Source organism: Muntiacus reevesi, chromosome X (assembly GCF_963930625.1).
Source record: "Muntiacus reevesi chromosome X, mMunRee1.1, whole genome shotgun sequence".
NCBI classification, from domain to species: Eukaryota; Metazoa; Chordata; class Mammalia; order Artiodactyla; family Cervidae; genus Muntiacus; species Muntiacus reevesi.
In genome coordinates, this window is record NC_089271.1 from 457934 (window position 1) to 472399 (window position 14466).

Consider the following 14466-nt stretch of genomic DNA (forward strand, 5'->3'; position numbering starts at 1 on the left):
GGGTCTTTGCAGCTCACTGTCCATGTCCCCTGCTTCCCCTTTGCAGCAGACACGCCCCTGAGGACCGGCCGTGGGGCGCTGGGCGGGGATGCCTCCGTGCGCCGCGGTGGGCGTGTCACCGGCTCAGGAGTCACGGCCGCGTGTAACTCCATGGTCACCGACCATCCCCAGCGGTGTGTTTTGTGCAAACATCCCCTGCCACCCACGGTCCTGACTCACGGGCACAGGGCCGGGGGCCGGGGTGGGCATTGCACCAGGCGCCCGCGTGAGGTGGCAGAGACAGGAGCCCAAAGCTGGTCGGGGTGGGAAGATACAGCAGAGTCAAGCCCATCAGCAGCCCATCCATCAGAGCTTCGGACCGCGTTCCCAGGGCGGTGGCCTATCTGCGAACCCGTGGGCTTTTCAAAACGTGCCCCTGCTTGCTGCTCCGCTTCAGCCTCATGCTCACTTTTCCTGCACAGTGTCCGCTCCTCTCCTGAAAGATATCACCTCCCCGGGAGAAGGGAGAGGGACGTATTGGGAGTTTGGGGTTAGCAGCCACAAACCGGGGCTTCCCTGGCGGCTCAGGCGGTGAAGAATCCACCTGCAATGCGGGAGGCCTGGGTTCGATCCCTGGGTCGGGAAGATGCCCTGGAGAAGGGAATGGGTCAGAATATTATGTAAATATATATATATGATGGATAAACAACCAGGTCTTACTGTAGAGCCCAGGGGACCTATATTTAACATCCTATGATAAACCACAAAGGAAAAGAATATGAAAAGTATATATATATGTATATATGAATCAGTTTGTTAAACAGCAGACATTAACACAACATTGTAAACCTACTACGTAGCTGTCGTTCAGTCGCGTCCGAATCTGTGATCCCGTGGACTGCAGCCCGCCAGGCCTCCCTGTCCATCACCGACTCCTGGAATTTGCTCAGACTCATGCCCATTGGGTCGGTGATGCCATCCAGCCATCTCCTCCTCTGTCGGCCCCTTCTCCTCCTGCCCTCAATCTTTCCCAGCATCAGGGTCTCTTCAGATGAGTCAGTTTTTCCCATCAGATGGCCGGAGTACTGGTTTCAGCTTCAGTATCAGTCCTTCCAGTGAAAATTCAGGGTTGATTTCCTTTAGGATGGACTGGTTGGATCTCCTTGCAGTCCAAAGGGACTCTCAGCTATAATTTAAAGAAAAATTAAAAAAAAGACACCCATCACCGAATTGTTGACACCAACTCGGGCCTGCCCCCACAAGTGAAAATTCTGATGTTGTAAACTGCCTGAAAATTCCACGCTCCTTTTCCCAGAAAGTCACACTTTTTTTCTTTGCTGTTGCTGTGATCTTTTCTTCTCCCCGAGTGGGCGGCTGGGACACCCACAGTATTCCTCCGGCAGCATGAAGCACACTCCTAGCAGCTCCAAGAGCCCAGTTAGGCCTCTGCCTTCCTGCCTGCTTCATTAGCATTATAAGCGTGGACAAATTAAAAAAACAACAACATAAGCCCTTCTTCACGAGACATATACTGCAGAATACATTTCCATTTTCTCGTGTATCACTGATTGAAATTCCAGCCCGAGATGAGGGAACTATAAAATAAGCGCCCGCCTCATGACCCCGAATTTTTTTTTTACCCTGAAAGTGGATATTTTACCCCAGGAAACAGCCCTCCAGGGAATCGCTCCTGACTGAGGCTGACTTTTAGGGAAACTGGCTTTTGTAATCTTTAAAGGCATTCAGAGAGCGCGTCGTCTGTGGACCGAAAGAGGGTTTTCAGGAATTCCCCGGGCGACCCTTGGAACTTTTGCACTTGAAAAAAAAAATTGGGTGACTGTGTCCTTCCCTTCCCCCCAAGACTCCATCACCTGCTCCCCGCCCCCAACCGAAACACAGCCCCGTCTGGCTTGGTCCTGGGAGTCTGCAGGGCTAGTGAGCTGCCAGCCCCTCTCAAGCTCCCTGCAGACGACGGTTAGGCAGAAATGAAGCGCTAAAGGCCTTGGTTACTCACCACAGTGAAGCACCTGAAGCAGGTGACCCAGACGGTGAAGAATCTGCTGCAATGCAAGAAGCTCGGGCTCGATTCCTGGGTTGGGAAGACGCCCTGGGGGAGGGCGTGGCAACCCACTCCAGTGGGAATTTCCACTCCAGTGTTCTTGCCTGGAGAATCCCATGGCTGGAAGAGCCTGGTGGTCTACAGTCCACGGGGTCGCACAAGAGTCAGACACGACTTAGCTACGAAAACAGCAACAAAGCCCTTGCAAAGGCGGCCGAATTCACCTACGGATGAAGAGATTCCATCACGCAGGCCCTCTCTGACCTGTGTGTGTGTGTGTGGTTACCCGCTCAGTCCTGTCCGATTCCTCGCGTCCCCTGGACGGCAGCCCGCCAGGCTCCTCTGCAAACCCCGGGGGTGTTTAAGGAAGCCCTGAGATAGAGGCAGGTTGCTCCAGCAGACGCTGAGTTGTCGACACAGACCCCCTCCCCGTGAGGGACCCTGTCCTGGGACTCCTCAGCGAGTCTCGGGGACTGTGTCTGAGGGGTGCAAAAATCGGGGGGCGATTCTGGGGTCTCTGGGGTGGTTGGAGGAAATCGGGGATGGTCTTGCGGAAGTCTTTGGGCAGAGTGGGGGAAAATCTGGAATGACTATAAGAGTCTTGAGGGATGAGGGATGGAAATTTGGGGTGACGGAGGGGAGTCTCTGGAGTGATGGATGGAAATTTAGGGTGAACAGGGAGGGGCTGGGTCTCTGCAATGAATGATGGACATTTGGAGTGAGTGCAGGGTGTCTGGGTGAAGGAATGGAGAAGGGCATGGCTACCCACTCCAGGATTCTTGCCTGGAGAGTCCCGAGGATAGAGGAGCCTGGCGGGCTACAGTCCCTGGGGTCACACGGAGTCGGACATGACTTAGCAACTAGCCCACCAAAAGGAATCTGGAGCGAGTGGGGTTACTGCCGGGGTGATGGATACCAACGTGGGGTGAATGGGGCTCTTTAGGGTGAGTGGTGGAAAGCGGGGGTGAGTGAGGATCTCTAGGGTGAGATGGAAATCTGGGGTGAACGGGCATGTCCGAGGTGATTGGTGGAAGTGTGGGGGTGAGCCCGAGGGTCTCTGGGATCAGAGATAGAAATCTGAAGAGAGTGGAGGTCTCGGGGGGTGAGTGTAGACAGTCAGGGGTGAATAGAGGCTCTCTGGGGTGAGAGGTGGGACGCTGGGGTGAGTGGGAGGGGAGTGTCTCTGGAGTGAGCCTGCGTGTCGTCAGAAGTCCCCTAACCCTAAACCTGCCAGCGCACAAGAGATCTGAGCACGAAAGTGCAAGAACAGTGAACACTTATCTCTTCTCCCCATCCTGAGAGAGAGAGAGACACAGTCCCATCGCTCAGCCATGCCGGACTCTCCGAGACCCCGAGGACAGAAGCACGCCAGGCCTTCCGCTCCATCACCAGCTCCCGGAGCTCGCTCAGACTCATGTCCTAATCCTTGGACAAGATGCAGGAACAAGAAACACCCACGGGGGGAAGAACAACAGCAAACACACATCAAAGCCAGAGAGATAAAGCCGGGGCCGTGGGGGTCACGAAGACCCCGGGCGCAGCCGGGCGCTTTCAGATGCCCTCTCACCTCCCACTGCAGAGAGCGATGCCCCGCGCCCCGCACCCCAATCTCTCCTGCATCTAACCTCTCCCCACCAATTACCTTTTATTTAAAAAATTTTTCCAGGAACAGAAGCTCCTGGGGGCTGGGAGGGGGTTTCCGAAACTGCTGCAACAATAGAGATAAGCCCAGCAGATAAGCACACTAATCTCCTGTTTAAAAAAAAAAGAAAATATGAGTGAGCTGGTTCTGCAACCACCTGGGGAAAAAAAATATCTGCAGTTATTTCTACCTTCAGCGTGGACAGGCGGGGATGAGTTGCCTGGTGTGGAAGAAAAATACATCTGAATAGGAGCAGGAGGGGACATAGGTACACCTGTGGCTGATTTATGTTGATGTTTGACGGAAAACAGCAAAATTCTGTAAAACTATTATCCTTCAATTAAAAAAATAATTTTTTTTTTAAAGAAGGCGGCCTCCTTGGGGGAAGGGGGTGCTACAGTTGGTATCCCCGGCTCCATTTGGGCGGGAGTTTTTTGTGACTGACTCTGGTTTCCCTGGTGGCTCAGGGGAAACTCTGCATGCAATGCAGGAGATCTGGGTTCGATCCCTGGATGGGGGAGATCCCCTGGAGGAGTGGCAACCCACCCCAGTATTCTTGCCTGGAGAATCCCACGGATAGAGGAGCCCGGTGGGCTACAGTCCATGGGGTCGCAAAGAGTCAGACACGACTGAGAAACTAACAGTTTCACTTTCACAGTCTGTGATCTCAGGTGGTCTCACACCGGTCCCTGGGGGGCTGGGGGGTGGTCTCTGGCTGACGTTGGAAACCCCAGGACCCAACAGCCAATGGTTTGTCCCCTGTGTTTGCATCACGGTGCATCCCAGGGAAGAATCAGTCCAGTCGCTCAGCCGTGTCCGACTCTTTGCGACCCCGTGGACTGCAGCATGCCAGACCTCCCTGTCCATCACCAACTCCCAGAGCTTGCTCAAAGCAGGGAATAATATCTTTTGCATTTAAAGGAGAATCTGGGGTGGGGGCGTTTTGAGAACCAACACGCCCCCCATTCCAGCATGACCCCTGTGCCCAAGGACACCTCTCCCACAAGCGGGGGTGGGTGGGGTTGGTGGGGGGTGTACTGTTTATTCATGTCCGACTCTTTGCAACCCCGTGGACTGTAGCCCCACCAGGCTCCTCTGTCCGTGGGATTCTCCAGCAAGAACACTGGAGTGGGTAGCTATGCCCTCTTCCAGGGGATCTTCCCGACCCAGGAATGGAACCCCAGTCTCCTGCATTGACAGGTGGGTTCTTTGCTGTCCGAGCAGGGTGAGTGGGCTCATAGAAATCCCAAACTCCTTCAGTTCAGTTCAGTTCAGTCGCTCAGTCGTGTCTGACTCTTTGCAACCCCATGAATTGCAGCACCCCAGGCCTCCCTGTCCATCACCATCTCCCAGAGCTTACTCAAACTCATGCCCATTGAGTCGGTGATGGCATCCAGCCATCTCCTCCTCTGTCGTCCCCTTCTCCTCCTGCCCCCAATCCCTCCCAGCATCAGGGTCTTTTCCAATGAGTCAACACTTTGTATGAGGTGGCCAAAGGATTGGAGTTTCAGCTTCAGCATCAGTCCTTCCAATGAACACCCAGGACTGATCTCCTTCAGGATGGACTGGTTGCATCTCCTTGCAGCCCAAGGGACTCTCAAAATTCTTCTCCAACACCACAGCTCAAAAGCATCCATTCTTCAGCGCTCAGCTTTCTTCGCAGTCCAACTCTCCCATCCATACATGACCACTGGAAAAACCACAGCCTTGACCAGACGGACCTTTGTTGGCAAAGTAACGTCTCTGCTTTTTAATATGCTGTCTAGGTTGGTCATAACTTTCCTTCCAAGGAGTGAGCGTCTTTTAATTTCATGACTGCAGTCGCCACCTGCAGTGATTTTGGAGACCCAGAAAATAAAGTCAGCCACTGTTTCCAGTGTCTCCCCATCTATTTCCCATGAGGTGATGGGACCAGACGCCAAGATCGTAGTTTCCAAACTCCTTACACCCAGCCATGAGAACACTCTTGCTTGGCCAAAGATGAGCTCCTGATATCAGTGCCAACGGGCGGCCCCTTTCAAGGGCAGCAAAGCTCCTCCGACGCCAGCTGGCTTGGATCGGGCTTGCAGAGAGCGCTACTGACCTCTAGTGACGAAAACTTCCAAACCGCGCCAAGGCCACCCACCCCACCCCCACCCCCACCCCGGACCACCCAGCAGCTTAAAGAGCCTGGAGTGGGGACCGACCCTCCCCCGCTCCACCCGGCGGGACCCGAGTGCACAGGCTTTGGGGACAGCTCAGGGCTTGCCAAGTCCGAAGGTGGAGGGTGGTTTAGTCTGTGTGGGTAAAACTGTTCCCGTTCAGTGGCTCAGTGGTGTCTGACTCTTTGCGACCCCATGGACTGCAGCCCGCCAGGCCTCCCTGTCCATCAACTCCCGGAGTTTGCTCAACCTCACGTCCACTGCGTCGGGGATGCCATCCAGCCATCTCATCCTCTGTCGCCCCCTTCTCCTCCCGCCCTCCATCCCTCCCAGCATCAGGGGCTTTTCCAGCGCGTCAGTTCTTTGCATCAGGTGGCCAGAGTCCTGGAGCTGCAGCTTCAGCAGCAGTCCCCCCAGTGAAGGCAGCTGCCAGGACGGAATCTGGAAGTTTCGGTCACTAGGGGCCAGTCGCGCTCCTTGCAGGCGCAGCGCGGGCGCGCAGGCCTGCTCCGGCGCGTCCGGGTCTTTGTGACCCCCTCGGAGGACTGGGCCCCGCCGGGCTCCTCTGGCCGTGGGGCGTGCCCGGCGGGAATCCTGGGGCCCTCGGGCCACGTCTTCTTCCGGGAGAGCTGGACTCCACGAAGAGAAAGTGAAAGTGGAACTGGGCGTTGTGGGTGCGGGGCGCTGGGGGGACAGAGGATGCAGAGATGTGAGCCCGGGGGGCGGGGACCGCAGTCTAACACCCGGGAGACCCCGGGGCGGTGAGATGCTGGGCCAGGCATGTCTCCAGGGGGTGCAGCGATGAGATGATGGGCCAGGCATGTCTCCCGGGGGTGCAGCGATGAGATGATGGGCCAGGCATGTCTCCCGGGGGTGCAGCGATGAGATGATGGGCCAGGCATGTCTCCCGGGGGTGCAGCGATGAGATGATGGGCCAGGCATGTCTCCCGGGGGTGCAGCGATGAGATGATGGGCCAGGCATGTCTCCCGGGGTGCAGCGATGAGATGATGGGCCAGGCATGTCTCCCGGGGTGCAGCGATGAGATGATGGGCCAGGCATGTCTCCCGGGGGTGCAGCTCGGAGGTGGTCAGGCCGCGCCCACCAGGCTCCCGTGGAGTGATGGTCCAGCACCAGACTGAAGCCCTGGCATCTGCGTCTGCAGCTGCAGGTAAGGAGGGCGCGGCGCACTGTGCATTTAATCCTTTTATTTCTATGTGTATGTTTGGCCCTGGCTGGGTCTTCCTTGCGGCATGCTGGGCTTTTTCTCTAGTTGAGGCGAGCAGCGTGGGGTGGTTGGGGGGGAGGTGCAACCTCTTTGTTGGGGTGTGCGGGCTTCCTTGGGGTTCACGGAGTGAGGTTTTGTTTTGTTTTTTTCTCCTGGACCAGGGATTGAATCGGTGCCTCCTGCATCTGCCGGCGGATTCTTTACCACTGAGCCACCAGCGAAGCCCCAAGGAGGTCACGTTTTCCATCGGCTATCACTGAAGGTGCGGGTCCCAGGGGGGGTTTGTTTGGGGATTGCTTTTTGTCTTCTTTTTTTTTTTTTTTGGCGACTTTGCAGCCTGTGGGATCTTAGTTTCCCCGAGCAGGGATCGAATCTGTGTCCCACCCTGTGGTGGAAGGTCAGTCGTGACCCCTGGACCGCCAGGGACCTGCCATGGTTTGGGGATTTCTGACCATGTGTGCAGAGGGTTGTCATCACAAGCTAGGCAGTGGGCGGTGTTCTGTGCATCCTCCCCGGCCTATCTTCTGCCCAGCGTTTACTCCAGGTGATGTTTGACTCTCACCCGCCGTGCGGCTCTCGCTGTGTTTTCTGTGTCTTCATGTCATCTTTAATGTCTGTGGAGGCTTTTTCAGTTCTTTCTGCAAAATAGGGCAGAAGGTGAGGCAGCAAGAGTCTTACTTTCTTTTTTTTTTTTGCAGTGTTTGTTTATTTGGCCGTGCCAAGCCTGAGTTGTGGCAGGAAGGCTCTTTGATCTTTAGTTGCTACGTCTCGGGTCCAGTTCCCTGAACCAGGGATGGAACCCAGGCCCCCTGCCCTGGGAACTCTGCGTTTTAGCCACTGGACCACGAGGGGAGTCCCAGCTCTTCTCTTTCTAAGAATGGTTTCTTACTGATGTCTGCTGACCTTCAACTTTATATCGATAATGCAATTTTCTCAAATAGCTTTCCCTTAGAGGTTATGACAAGGTGTGAACATATTTCCCTGTGTTACAGGGTAAATCCTTGCCTTCGCGTATTTTATATAACATAACTGTGCTTCCCTTGTAGTTCAGTCGGAGAGGAATCTGCCTGCAACGCAGGAGACCCTGTTCGATCCCTGGCTGGGGAAGATCCCCCGGAGAAGGGATAGGCTACCCACTCCGGTATTCCCACCTGGAGAATCCCACGGACAGAGGAGCCTGGTGGGCTACAGTCCGTGGGGTCGCAAAGAGTCGGCATGACCGAGACACTAAACCTCCATCACCACACGAGACATTGAATAGAAGTCCGTGTGGGCTACCGCAGGTCCTCGTTGGCTGTCTATGTTACGTACAGTGGTGTGTATACGTCCATCATTATTTCATTCTTTTTCATGGCTGAGTAATATTCCACGGTGTGCGTGGGCCGCATCTTCTTTATCCATTTCTCTGTTGATGAACGGTGAGGTTGCTTCCGAGGGTGGGGTTTTTTTTTTTAATTAATTAATTCTTCTGGCTGTGCTGGGTCTGTGTCGCTGGGTGCAGTTTCTCCTAGGTGCAGTTCCCAGGCCTTAGAGAGCAGGCTGGGAACTTGGGGCCTGCATGTTTGGTTGCTCTGTGGCATGTGGGATCTTCCCGGACCAGGGATTCAATCTGTGTCCCCTGAGTGAGCAGGCGGTTTCTTTACCACTGAGCCACCCAGAAGGCCTCACTCTTTCATTTTTAACACTAGGTCTTCCTTAAGTCTTCTGACCTTAGACTTTATATATATATGCGCATATATATATGTTTTTCAGATTATTTTCCATTATAGGCTTCCCCGGTGGCTCAGACGGTCAGGAGTCTGCCTGCAATGTGGGAGACCCGGTTCGATCCCTGGGTCGGGAAGATCCCCTGGAAAAGGAAGTGGCAGCCCACTCCAGTACTCTTGCCTAGAGAATCCCATGGATGGAGGAGCCTGGCAGGGTGTATAGGCCATGGGGTTGCAAAGAGTCGGACACGACTGAGCGACTTCTCTTACACCTCGTTGTGAGGTTCTAATATAGTTCCCTGGACTATACAGTAAATCGCCGCTTCTATATATTTTATATAAAGTATCGTGTATGCTTCCCGGCGCCGAACAGTAGGTCCATGCGTTTTATCTATTTTGCATCTAGCAGTGTGTATCTGTTCATTCCACACTCCCGGCTTATCCACCCTTGGCAACCATAAGTGTGTTCTGTATGTCTGTGAGTCTATTCCTGCTTTGCAGATAAGTTCACTGGTTCTCTCTCTCTCTCTCTTTTTTTTTTTTGATTCCACAAATAAGCTATAGCATACGATATGTGTCTTTTTCTGTCCGATGTATTCCACTAGCGTGATCCTCTGGTTACGTTCGTATTGCTGCCAGTGGCATCCTTTCGTTCTTTTTCATGGCTGAGTAATACTCCGTTGTATACACAGACCACATCTTGTGCATGTACCCATCGGTCGATGGACTCCAAGATTGCTTCCGAGTCGTTGTTGTTCTTGCTTAGTAGCTTGGTCGTGTCCGACTCTGCGACCCCGTGGATGGTAGCCCTCCAGGCTCTTCTGTCCATGGGATTGTCTAGGCAAGAGTACTAGAGTGGGTTGCCATTCCCTTCTCCAGGGGATCTTCCCAACCCAGGGATCTAACTTGGGTCTCCCGCATTGGCAGGCAGATGCTTTACCCCTGAGCCACCTGGGAATACTCCTCAGCCATAAAAAAGAATGGAATAGTGCCATTTGCAACAACAGGGATGTATCTATAGAGGTTATCATACTGAGTGAAGTAAGTCAGACAAAGATATCATATGCTATCGCTTATATGTGGAATCTAAAAAGAAATTGATGCAAATAAATTTATTTATAAAATAGACTCACAGACTTAAAAAAAAAAGAAAAAACCCTTATGGTTGCCAACTTAGGGCTTCCCTGCTGGCTCAGACAGTAAAGAATTTGCCTGCAGTGTGGGAGACCTGGGTTTGATCCCTGGGTCGGGAAGATCCCCTGGAGGAGGAAATGGCAACCCACTCCAGTGCTCTTGCCTGGAGAATCCCACGGACAGAGGAGCCTGGCGGGGCTAACAGTCCCTGGGGTCGCAGAGAGTCAGACACGACTGAGCGACGAATATTTTCCCTGCACTTCCATACTCCAGTGAAAAAATTCTAAAATGGGACTTCCCTGGGGGTCCACTGGTTAAGCCTGCGAGCTTGCACTTTAGGGGGGGTTCCGGGTTTCATTCTTGATCAGGGGACTAAGATCCCGCAGCCCTCTTCTATGGCCAGTAATAATAATTTGAATAAAATGAAACTTAAGAAAAGGAAAGAAAACAAACAACACAGCCCCGCCTTCCTGCTGCCTGGAGATCTTTGTCCTGGAGTCTGGGAGGAAGTGAAGCCAGCTCTCGCCTCCCCCCGCCCTTGAGTGTGAAGCCCGGCTCAGCGCACCAGGAAGTTGAGAAATTCTGTGAGGTCGTTTGGAAATGCGTCTCCTGGCCTCTGGTTTCTTTTCTGGGAAAATCGATGTTATAACTTCGGGGGCTGCACCCTCCCCCCGAACGCCGGCTCACTGAGGCCCTGCCTCCCACACCTCCGTTTTTCTGTGGAAGAGGCGCTGACCCCCGCCTCCCCAAGACTCCTTTTCCTCTCTGACCCCGAGGAGAGTCTGGGAAGGGCGGAAACGTGGAATTCTGGCGGATGAGGGGGTTGGGAGGAGCTGCGTCGGCAGAAAGGGCCAGGAGAGGCTGTCACCAAGTGTCTGCGCTGAGCTGGTCCGCCTCAGCCTCCGACGAGTCTCTGATGGGGGCGTCCTGGGCCCTGTGCGGGGTGTGGAGCAGACTCCCTGGGCTCCCCCACCGCATGCCAGGGGCAGCCCCTGCCCCCATCGCTGTCACAGCCAGAAAGTCTCCTGACGTGGTCTTATGTCCCCTCGGAGGGTAAAGTCCTCCCAGTCTGTGAACCACAGCCATAGGTGCATACGTGGGTGGGTGGGTGGAGGGATGGGTGAATAGTTGAGATAGATGGATGATGGATGGATGGATGGATGGATGGACAGGTAGATATATGGATCAATGAATGGATGGATGGATACGTAGAGGGTTGGATGGATGGATAGATGTATGGATAGATAGATGGATGAATGGATGCATGGATAGATACATGGATGGATGGATACATGTATGTATGTATATTTGGATGGATGGATGGATGGGTGGATGGATGGGTAAATGTTTGGGTGGATGGATAGACGCATGGATGGATGGATAGATAGATGGGTGGATGGATGAATGGATGGGTAGATGGATGGATCGGTAGATAGATGGATGAATGGATGGATCGGTAAATGGATGGATGGATGGATAGATACGTACATATACATGATAGATGATAGGTAAGTGATTGCATAATTATACTAATCATAGAGAATAGAGACGGATAGAAAAGTGGACTGAGAAATCGCTAGGCGACAGACTCTCTCTCGCCTGCTCAGGGTTCCTCAGCCTCAGCGCTGCTGACACCTGGGGCCGGACGTGTCTCCGACGTGGGGCGTCCTCTGCACTCCGGGCTGTGGAGCAGAAGCCAAGGCCAGTCAGACAGAAGATGTATGAAAATGTAAGCAAATTTTAAAAATATATGATGGTTTAAAATAATATTATTTTAAAAAATATGCAGTAACCAACAAGGATGTACTGTATAATACACGGTACTGTACTTTCGTTCAGAGTCACAGACATATATTCTTTTTTGGGTTCTTTTCCACTATAGGTTATTACAAGTATTGAGTATAGTACTCTGTGCTTCCCAGGTACTTTCGTGGTAAAGAAACCACATACATAAAAGACATAAGAGACTCAGGTTCCATCCCTGGGTGGGGAAGATCCCCTGGAGAAGGGCATGGCGACCCACTCCAGCATTCCTGCCTGGAGAATCCCGTGGACAGAGGAGCCTGGCGGGCCATAGCCCACGGGGTCACAAAGAGTCTGACGTGACTGAGCAACTTAGCATGCTTGCACGCACATACACACATACGTATAAGTGAATCACTCTGCTGTGCGCCTCAAACTAACACAACCCAGCGTATGAACTCTACTTCAATGAAAAAAAAAAAATTTTTTTAGCATGCAGATCAGAAAAGAGAAGTAAAACTGTATCCATCTGCAGATGACTGCTATATATAGAAAATCTTGACGAGGCTCCACTAGAAAAAAAAATCTTCGAACTAATACCCAGATTTGGCCTGGCGGCAAGGCATAAGATTCAGAGACAAACGCAAGTGCTGTGGACCATCCGAAAAATGAAATACAGAAAACAAGTCTATTTGCAGTAGCATCCAAAAGATTGAAATATGTCCATTTGTTGTTGTTCAGTTGCCAAGTCTTTTTTTTTTAGTTTAATTGGAGGCTAATTATTTTATAATATTGTATTGGTTTTGCCACACATTGACAAGAATCAGCCACGGTGCACATGTGTTCCCCATCCCGATCCACTATCCCACCTCCCTCCCCATCCCATCTGGGTCATGACCTCCGGGTCTTCCCAGTGCCCCAGCCCTGAGCGCTTGTCTCATGCATCCAACCTGGGCTGGCGATCTGTTTCACATATGATCATATACATGTTTCAGTGCCTTCCCTCAAATCATCCCACCCTCGCCTTCTCCCACAGAGTCCAAAAGTCTGTTCTGTACATCCGTGTGTCTTTTGCTATGTTGCATACAGGGTTATCGTTACCATCTTTCTAAATTCCATATAAACGTGTTAGTATACTGTATTGGTCTTTTTCTTTCTGGCTTACTTCACTCTGTATAATGGGCTCCAGTTTCGTCCATCTCATTAGAACTGATTCAAATGAATTCTTTTTAATGGCTGAGTAATATTCCATGGTGTATATGTACCAGGGCTTCCTTATCCATTCGTCTGCTGATGGGCATCTAGGCTGCTTCCGTGTCCTGGCTATTATAAACAGTGCTGCGATGAACATTGGGGTGCACGTGTCTCTTTCAGATCGGGTTTCCTCAGTGTGTATGCCCAGAAGTGGTATTGCTGGGTCATATGGCAGTTCTATTTCCAGTTTTTAAGGAATCTAACAGTTAACCTTTAATAAAGGGTAAAAGGTATTGTGTGTTGTGACGGGGGAAACCCAAGCCTCAAAGAGAGACAGTGAAAACGGGAACCCGCATGCGCTGGGTTAAAGGGACCGTCCACTGGCCAGCAGCCCTTGTAAGTCGGCGGTCACTCTGGAGGCCTCTGTCCCCCAGGCCCTCTGCCCCATCTTCCACCCTCTCTGCACACTGTCCCGAAGGACTCTTGGCTGCCACCCAGGACCCAGCATCATCCCCTTTACTCTCGTTTGCCTTGTCCACAGACCCTCCTGGGAGGTCTGAGCTGGTCTGAGAACACGCCAGGGTGATAAAGATGAAAAAATGCGCTGAGGGTGAAAACGCAGAGACTGTCGCACAGACTGAAGGGCGTCGGGAAGAGAAAGACAAGGGTCGCATCGTGACAGGTTTATGAGGCATCTAGAAACAGGCAGAGATGCTCCCGCTTGCAAAGCAGAAATAGACACAGACATAGGGACTCGGGGGACGGTGGGGGTGGGATGGCTTGGGAAATTGAGATGGACGTGCATCTCAATTGAGGCGTGCGTGCTAAGTCGCTGCAGTCGTGTCTGACTCTCTGCGGCCCCACGGGCTGTAGCCCCGCCGGGCTCCTCTGTCGGTGGGAGTCTCCGGGCAAGAACAGTGGAGTGGGATGCCATGTCCTCCTCCAGGGGAATCTTCCTGATCCAGAGATCAGACTCGGGTCTCTGAACGCCTCCTGCGTTGGCATGCAGATTCTTTCCCACTAGCGCCACCTGGGAAGCCCGTATTGATATGGATACGATGTAGGTGATACGTCATTATACACATTGACAGATACAATATATCAATAAGTTTGCATGTTGATACTATGAATGTAGTAGATAATGAGAACCTACTGTACGTCACAGGGAGCTCTACTTAGGGCTCCGTGGAGACCTAATAGGAGGGAAATCCAATAAAGAGGGAATACACCTGCTGAAGCTCCAATCCTTTGGCCACCTGCTGCGAAGCGCCAACTCATTGGAAAAGACCCTGATGCTCAGAAAGATTGAAGGCGGGAGGAGAAGGGGACGACAGAGGATGAGATGGTTGGATGGCATCACCGACTCCATGGACATGAGTTTGAGTAAACTCCAGGAGCTGGTGATGGACAGGGAGGCCTGGCGTGCTGCAGTCCACGGGGTCGCAAAGAGTTGGACACGACTGAGCGATTGAACTGAGATGAGGGGACTAACCTGGTAACTGACCTGAGTCGACTTGGGGAACCTCCGGGTCCCGTCCTTGGGAAGACGACCCTCTCCACGTCTGTGATGAAAATGGTCACTGAGGGGCTTCCCTGGCGGGCCCAGTGGTAAGGAATCCTCCTGCCAGTGGAGCAGACAGGG

The 14466-nt window shown here is 52.7% G+C and overlaps 1 protein-coding gene and 1 long non-coding RNA gene across 3 annotated transcripts in view; one reads left to right on the forward strand and one right to left on the reverse strand.

Moving 5' to 3' along the window:
- Nucleotides 1-848: 848 nt before the first annotated feature.
- On the reverse strand, nt 849-3791 carry LOC136153215 (uncharacterized). The gene is made up of 3 exons (XR_010660374.1): nt 3681-3791; nt 1994-2039; nt 849-1165 (listed from the first exon to the last, which is right to left on the reverse strand). It is a non-coding gene; the product is annotated as an uncharacterized lncRNA (long non-coding RNA).
- A 2477-nt stretch (nt 3792-6268) lies between these two features.
- Nucleotides 6269-14466, forward strand: part of CSF2RA (colony stimulating factor 2 receptor subunit alpha) — an 81111-nt gene continuing 72913 nt past the window's right edge. The window contains exons 1-3 of one of the 2 annotated variants that reach the window (XM_065915632.1): nt 6269-6990; nt 7209-7309; nt 8094-8362. The gene's annotated coding sequence lies outside the window, so the exon portion shown is untranslated. The remainder of the gene's footprint in view (nt 6991-7208; nt 7310-8093; nt 8363-14466) is intronic. The other variant, XM_065915633.1, reaches the window with a different exon arrangement.